This window comes from Montipora foliosa, chromosome 8 (genome assembly GCF_036669935.1).
Source record: "Montipora foliosa isolate CH-2021 chromosome 8, ASM3666993v2, whole genome shotgun sequence".
Lineage (NCBI taxonomy): Eukaryota > Metazoa > Cnidaria > Anthozoa > Scleractinia > Acroporidae > Montipora > Montipora foliosa.
The window spans coordinates 30,802,977-30,810,476 of NC_090876.1; the positions used below are offsets into that span (position 1 = coordinate 30,802,977).

General features: G+C 38.3%; 1 protein-coding gene and 1 long non-coding RNA gene across 2 annotated transcripts in view; one reads left to right on the top strand and one right to left on the bottom strand.

Annotated features, from left to right (window-relative positions):
• The window catches only part of LOC138013183 (uncharacterized), a 49,097-nt gene that overhangs the window by 7,481 nt on the left and 34,116 nt on the right, over positions 1-7,500 (top strand). The gene's annotated exons all lie outside the window — the stretch shown is intronic.
• On the bottom strand, positions 6,291-7,014 carry LOC138013186 (uncharacterized). Its single transcript, XR_011125186.1, has 4 exons — positions 6,892-7,014; positions 6,658-6,752; positions 6,463-6,577; positions 6,291-6,336 (listed from the first exon to the last, which is right to left on the bottom strand). It is a non-coding gene; the product is annotated as an uncharacterized lncRNA (long non-coding RNA).

Genomic DNA, 7,500 nt, shown 5'->3' on the forward strand with positions numbered 1-7,500 from the left:
GATTAAATCGTATGTTGAAGGATTAACCGAGCTCAACGAAACGTTCGAAATAAATCTCGGCCGGCAAATTATTTATTCGGTTTTTTGGCCATGCTCTTCGCTGTACTTTCTCTATGGCACACCTCGATGTAATTCCGCTCTACGGCGCTCATCTTGACTGTAGTAAACATCGTCTTCCTCTGACTCCGAACTGTCTCGCATAGGTTCAAACAATAAGGCTCGATCTCAGCCATAATCAAAGCTAAATTCAGTTTCAACCTCATTGACACAAGATTCTGTACAAATTTTGTTGACGGGAAAAAATGCATGTGCGCAGTGACGTCACAACATGACGACGGGCATTCCTATTAGTGAATTAACCGGAAGAAAAGATGTCCAAAATGGGGGACCACGGGTTTGGACTTTTTGTGTCACTTTCGAAAGGCAAAATTCACTTTTTCTTGCTTTTTACTACAAATCTAAGCTATTTCAGTAGTTTTAAGCTCCCATATAAAATACAACTCCCAGCCTTCCATTCTCCTTTAAGGGACATCTTAGTTTTTTTTCCTCGAAATCGGACTTTGTGTGTGTGTTAAAAATCGAAGTTGGTTTGGCTTTGATTTTTTGCGAGCATCTGACTTTTTGCGACCGAAAATCGGAGTTTGTTTTTCGAAATTAAGATAACTTCCGAAAATGCTGAAATTGGAGTTTATGAAAGATACGCCAACTGCCAGAAACACTGAAGACTCGCTGAGCTTCTCACTTTAAATAGCATTGTAATACTTCTTTACTTCTTCAGAAAAAAATTGGTCCGCAATGCGTACTTGGGAACTTATGCTTAGGTTAACTCCATTTGGCCCTTACAGAATTTGGTACTGCGGTGTCACTTTTACCATGCGTGATTGGTTGAAAATTTGCCATAACAGTGCAGCACTGAAATGGATTCCTTAAGTATGCTTCAAATTTCAGGACCTGTTCAGAATTTTCCAGCTTTGACTCGCTGCTAATCTTTCTCTTATTGCCATTTGCACAGTTAAGACAACTTTTGCTGCACACTACACCATCTCTATCAGCTATTAAGTAGTAACAGAAGCACTAGAATGGCTACGAAACAAGCAGGGCACTGTCATACATTCATGACCCTATAAATGATCAAGAGAATGCTGAAATACAACTAGAATTCCAAGGTGAATCATCAGTAGATTAGGTGTTCAATGAACAAGTACCTTCAGAGCTTGCTGCAAATCCCCAAACTACTGAAAATCACAGCCCATCAGCAATAACAATGTATAATCAGCCAACAGAAATATCTGATGATCAATTACGTCAATCAGTTAGATCATTAAATAAAATGCAACACAAAGCTTACAACAGGGTGCTTTCATGGATTAGAAATAAAATGAAAAACCTCAACAGCCTGATGTCACAAAATGTTGAACCAGTTTATTTGTTTATAACTGGAGATGGTGGTGCTGGAAAAAGTCATTTGATTAAAACAATCTACCACACTTAAAAAACCTATAGACATGCTCCAATGAATCCTGAGAAACCAACAGTCTTACTAGCAGTATCTACTGGAGTAGCAGCAATAAACTTTGATGGTACAACCATTAACACAGCATTAGCAATACCTAAAAATACAGGTTCCTACCTGCAATATCTGACCAGAAAAGAACACAAATGAGATTATCACTGTGTGAGCTGAACGTAGTAATAATATATAAGATCTCAATGGTTGGTAACACTACTCTCCTCCATATTCATCAATGACTAAAAGAGATATTTAATATTAACAACTCACAGCTTTTTGCTGGTATAAGTATTATTGCTCTTGGTGATTTATATCAGCTTAACCTCCAAAAGAGTACTCAGGATGGCTCAGTGGTTATCAACCGTGCCTTCCACCTCTGCGACCCAGGTTCATCTCTGGCCTCGAGGTCGAATGTGGGCTGAATCTCAGTCGATCTCAATCTGACTGCGAGGGTTTTTGTCCGGGTACACCGGTTTTCCTCCCTCATAAAAATCGACTCTAGGTCAATAACACCTGGGCGGATACCATGGTATAGGGATAACCTCTGGTATCTCTCCCTTTCATTGTATTGAATGAATAAAGTTCGTTTATTAAAATTAGCCGTGATTCCTAAAACTATGTTTACCGTGAAAGCCACAGATCAATATCCTAACAATATTAATAAACAAGATATTGACAGAGTATTGGCAAGAGGAAGATCTTAAACTGGTGGACTTGATTATGAACTTCATTTAAAAGAAACGGCAAGAATGATGCTTACAGCTAATATTGACATCGCAGATAGATTGACCAATGGTCAGATTGGCACAGTAGTCAAAATATATGTCAATCCAAATACTTAAAGGCCGTCAATAATAGTCATTAAGTTTGATCATGATAAAGCAGGACAAAACATGATAAATAATAGCAATACCCAATATGCTAAAGAAAACAAAGTAGTAGCTATTGAACCCATCTTGGCAAAGATAAAAGTAAGACCTAATAAGCTATCATTGCCTGAGATACAAAGAACACAGTTTGCAATTACATTAGCATGGGCTTGCACTGTCCACAAAGTACAAGGACTGACAATGGATAGAATAGTAATAGGCTTTCATCGTAACAAACAAAGAAGCTTTAACTATGGTCAAATATATGTTGCAATAAGTCGTGCTAAAACTTTAAAAGGTATGTACGCTGTTGGGAAAATTGAACACAAGCATGTTAGAGCAAATCGTGAAGTACATGAAGAAAATGAAAGATTAAGAAATACATACCTCTTACTAACCGAGTTCGAGGTCCGTACTGTAAGTTACGGACCGAGTTTTTTCCCGCTGATTTATGGCCCAAGCGCGAAGCGCGCGGGCCATAAATCAACGGGAAAAAACGAGGATCCGTAACTTACAGTACGGACCGAGAAAACGAGGTTAGTAAGATATTTATTATATCTCTGAGGTTAACCGGCGTGCGGGCAAGAAAACTAGTCAAAGTCGGAAGGTTCAACTGTCACAAAGAATGCCGTGCCAAAATCCCAAAAACTAAATCTTCTTGGCTGTTAAGTTTGAAATAGTTGCTTGCAAGATTCAAACAGTTTTCAGTACAATTTTATGCAACAGAAATGACATGAAAAACTCGCTAGATGATGTTTTGTCGAAATTTTAAATTTAGCGGGCTGTACAGCGGGCCGTACTGTAGGATACGGCCCCCTAATTTAGCCAATTACAGCGCGCGTACTATCTGAGAGATATAATAAAGTATGGTATCCTTGGTCCGCGACTTTTCCGAACATGATGTTATACTGTATTTCCTCGTAAACTAAAGTACCACCAAAGACAAATGTGTCCGATGATGTCTTGATTATTCTTCTTTCACATGACGAAATCTCGACTTTCCTGCTATTGGTGATTGTGCGGAATTCAAGTTTGTTGACAGGTACATGTTAATTTGTCTTTCTAGAAAGTCTCTACTTTTTCGGCTCCGTAACTTCCATGGTCATGTTAACTTGGCTTGTGTAAAGATAAAACGCAACGAAATCAAAATCCACGAAGTTGAACACATTTTTAACAACCTTTTTTTTTTTTAAAATACAACTTTTGAACAATCATGAATAACAAAAACACGAGAGTTACAAAAATCACTGTACTGCTATAGACCTTATTCATAAATGGCGGTCACATTTATAATTCTTTTGTCCAAGTGCAAATTAGCCTACCAAGCCTCATTTTAGAGAAAGAATTCTTTTCAATTCACTGTATGGTATCGAGGCTTAGTAGGCTAATTTGCACTTGGACATAAGAATCATGATTGACCTCCATTTATGAATAAGGTCTATCAAATGCGAACAAAAAAAAAAATTGCGACTGATTAGTAGCTACAGTTACCGGCTAAAGGTCGCAAAACAAAGTAGATTCAATCTCCTAGTTAATAAAAAGCGTATTCTCATCGGTCATTTCAAGATTTAAACATTCATAAACAGCACAACAGAGCAATTTTGAAACAGAAATAACTTACCTTGAACATTTACAACTAATTTGCGACGGAAAGCTCTTTTTTCCCAAAACAGGGAAAACGACTGTAGATTCAATACACAACGACAACAACACGCCAGAACCAATGGCCGACACTTGAAAACAATGACTCACAATTACTAGTACCCAGTCTACATTCCAGACTATTTATGCTCTCGGAGATCTGTCGCGTGTGATCTCGTCCCCACAGTGACAAACTGAAAAACTGACTGACAATCAAGACCTGCCTCTGACTTAAGTGTCTGTATGCAAACAATGCGTAAGACCTCCCTCCCCCCAAAAAAAGAATCGCAGTTCAACGTTGATCGTCACGCAGTCACGCAACGTTCTCATTTGCTTGTTTGTTCGTGTTGATGTCATGTTGTCTGTCTTTACTACAAACGGTATGTAGTAACTTGAAAGCCACAGTCGCACGGGAACTTGCCAGTCAATTCTATTCGGACGTCAAGGGATCGAATCCAATATCACGATAAAAAACACAACAACATTGAAAACAATTTTACGAAACAAGCTAACGAGAACGTTGTGTGACGGACTATCGTGGAACTGTGGCTATTTTCTGTTTCGTTTTAATGGTATTGCGGAGAAGGTTTTTTAAGAAGTAAACATAAAAATGTGGTTTTAAAATGTGGAGCTCAGCGAGTCTTCAGTGTCTCTAGGAGTTAGCGTATATTCCCCACAAAAACTCCAATTTCAGTCTGAAATTCTCTTAGATAAAGATGTCCTTTTCACAGCTTCCGTATGTTCCATATTTTTTTGACTAATTTCCACCATAAATGAAGGACAGATGACGAACATTCGAATATAACATTACAGGAGAATAACGACAAAAATTGGAACAAAAAAATTTTGAAAAAAAAAGGCACCCCGACCCCGCGTTTTGCCTACTTCCACCATTTCTTAGGGTGTGGAAGAATGAGTATTTCCCACATACAAGATGGAACACCAATCACACGTTTGCTTTCAAGCAGTAAAAAAAAAGCATTCTATTTTTATCTACGTATTTACAGGCAAATTAAAGTATTTACAAACAATAAGAAGAAACGCTGTGTGTAAATTAATTAAACCTTATTTTTAAAAAAAACCACTACAATGCCTTTTCAATTCAGCGAAAGGAATGAAACATGTAGCCTGTGTAGAGCCGCCCGCTCTCCGAAAAAAAAAATCGGAGAGGAGCGTCTGTGTTTCACCGTTAGTAATCGTGTTCCGGAATAATTTTGCATACATTATTAAGTGATCTACGCTGACCAAAATTTGCGTGGCTCATATTTCGTTGGAGCTAAATTCTCAAAATGGTGGTCAATGAGGTAGATTTCAAACGTGCATTGAAGAGCGTCTCCGATAGTTTTAAGATACCTTGGCTTTATAGCATAGAAGCACTCTTTAAAGGAAAGGATGTATTTGCAAGCCTTCCAACCGGGTACGGCTCTGATCTTCAGAGCAGCACAGATCGTTGCCGATGAGCTGTTATTTTCCTTGATGTGTTCACATCTCAAATCTTCCAGGGCATTACGCTTTGTAGAATGTGCTTGAGAATGGCTAGGCTGGTCCGAGCAAGGCGTTGGGATTACATTGACTGGTAAGGAATAGCGGGAGACGTTTTCGAGTGGACAGTCTTTTGAATAGTGCTATATTTACCTCGTGAAGAGCGCTTTCGTTTCTTTTGCGCTGACAACAATTCCTACAAATGTACTTCGAATCGATTTCCACTTTACACTCCATAGATAACAATTCCGGTCGTACTTGAAAAGAAAAACCTCTTTGACAGTCAAAAAGATTTTTATTCGCCTTTTGTACCGTGCTCAAAGTACACACGAACTCATCGTTAAATCTCTCACGGTGGTTCTCACGTTGTTGATGTGGAGAAATAAAAATAAAAGCCAATCAAAAATCGTTGTTTCAATGATGTAATGATCGATGGGTAATAACCAATCAAATCATTTTTCACACATTCCAGGAAAAATCACGTGGTATGGAACACGATTATCAACGGTAAATCACAGACGCTCCTCAGATTTTTTTTTTCGGAGAGCGGGCGGCTGTACACAGGCTATGAAACATGGAGAAGCAAAGGTTACTTGAAAAATTCTCGCCATAGTTATAAATATTTGTCGAAGAGTTTTTCAATCAACCTTTGACAGTGATCACATCTTTCATGTTTCTCATTGTTTCCATGTTCATCCACGTTTCGGCATGCAAATAGGCACTGAATTGCAAAGGCAAAGTCATGTTGTCGAATAGGTTTAAGCCTTTATTAAAATATATACAGGCTATATGGTTTTCGGCGTATTCCCTGTCTGGAAGATGCTCGTCACAAAGCTGTAAGAGAGAGAGAGAGAAAGAGAGAGAGCAAAGAGAACGTCAACAAATAAAGAACAATTAAGGACAACAAAAGGGACCGATTTGTTTGTATATTGAATGGAGAAAATGACTCCTAAATCTTACCTCCACAATGCTGGTCATAAATTGTGTCAGCCGCTTGTGCCTCGGCGTGCGGATGACGGAACGCCTTCCTACACATGGCACAATTTTCACTGGACGGTATTAGCGTCCTCACCATCTGAATAAAAAATGAACACACAACTTTGGGAACTCAAAATACTACAGCGCTTCCCGTAAAACAAGAAACATATTTCTTACCTCTCCAAACACCTTTTGTGAACATAGTTGCCACAACATTCTGTTCGTTGGAGGTTTATGTCTTCTTTATGACAAATGAAGCAAAGTCGCAATATCTGTTTTATAAGTAAGGCAAAAAAGTAGGTTTAATCAAGTTGATATTAGGCTAGCACGCTATGTCTGAGTACGAAGTTTTGAAACTACCGAATGTTTGAATTTCTTGGAGAAATGGTTGAGAATTCAGCTCGTACTTACGCAGAATAGTTTACTAGCACGTGGTGAGAAATTAAACACTCCGTTATGCATTCGCAACTCTATGTCTTCATAAATTTCGACACTCGAAACTACTGAATTTTTTAGAGAATTGGTTGAGAATTGAGTTCGTACTAACGCAGAATAGTCTACCAGCGCGCCGTAGAGTGTCGCCCTTATATAGGTAAGAACAATGGAGAAGGCATTGACGTCAGTTTACATTAACTTTTGGAAAACAGTGCAAAAGTAGTTGTGTTGGTACCTAATCGATAACATCGGGACACAAGAAAAACAAAAGAAGCTTTGCGAACATGCCTGGGCAAGCCCGGAAAAGACACATCAATCACACCAGACATTTGTCCATGTGAAAAGCAGTTTATTTCATGATCTTAAATCAGTAAATACATCCATATAACAAAACGAAAGTTACAGTCAAGAACTGTAATAAAACATGACACCAGTATCTTCATCAATTTCTTCTTTTCAAGACGAACTGTCTCCTTATGGAAAAGTTTTCTCAATTTTACCATCTACGATAGCGTTCTATTAAATTGATCCGCTCCAGTAATTATTTAGTATCTTATAAACTGACGCGTGTTTAAAAAATATGGA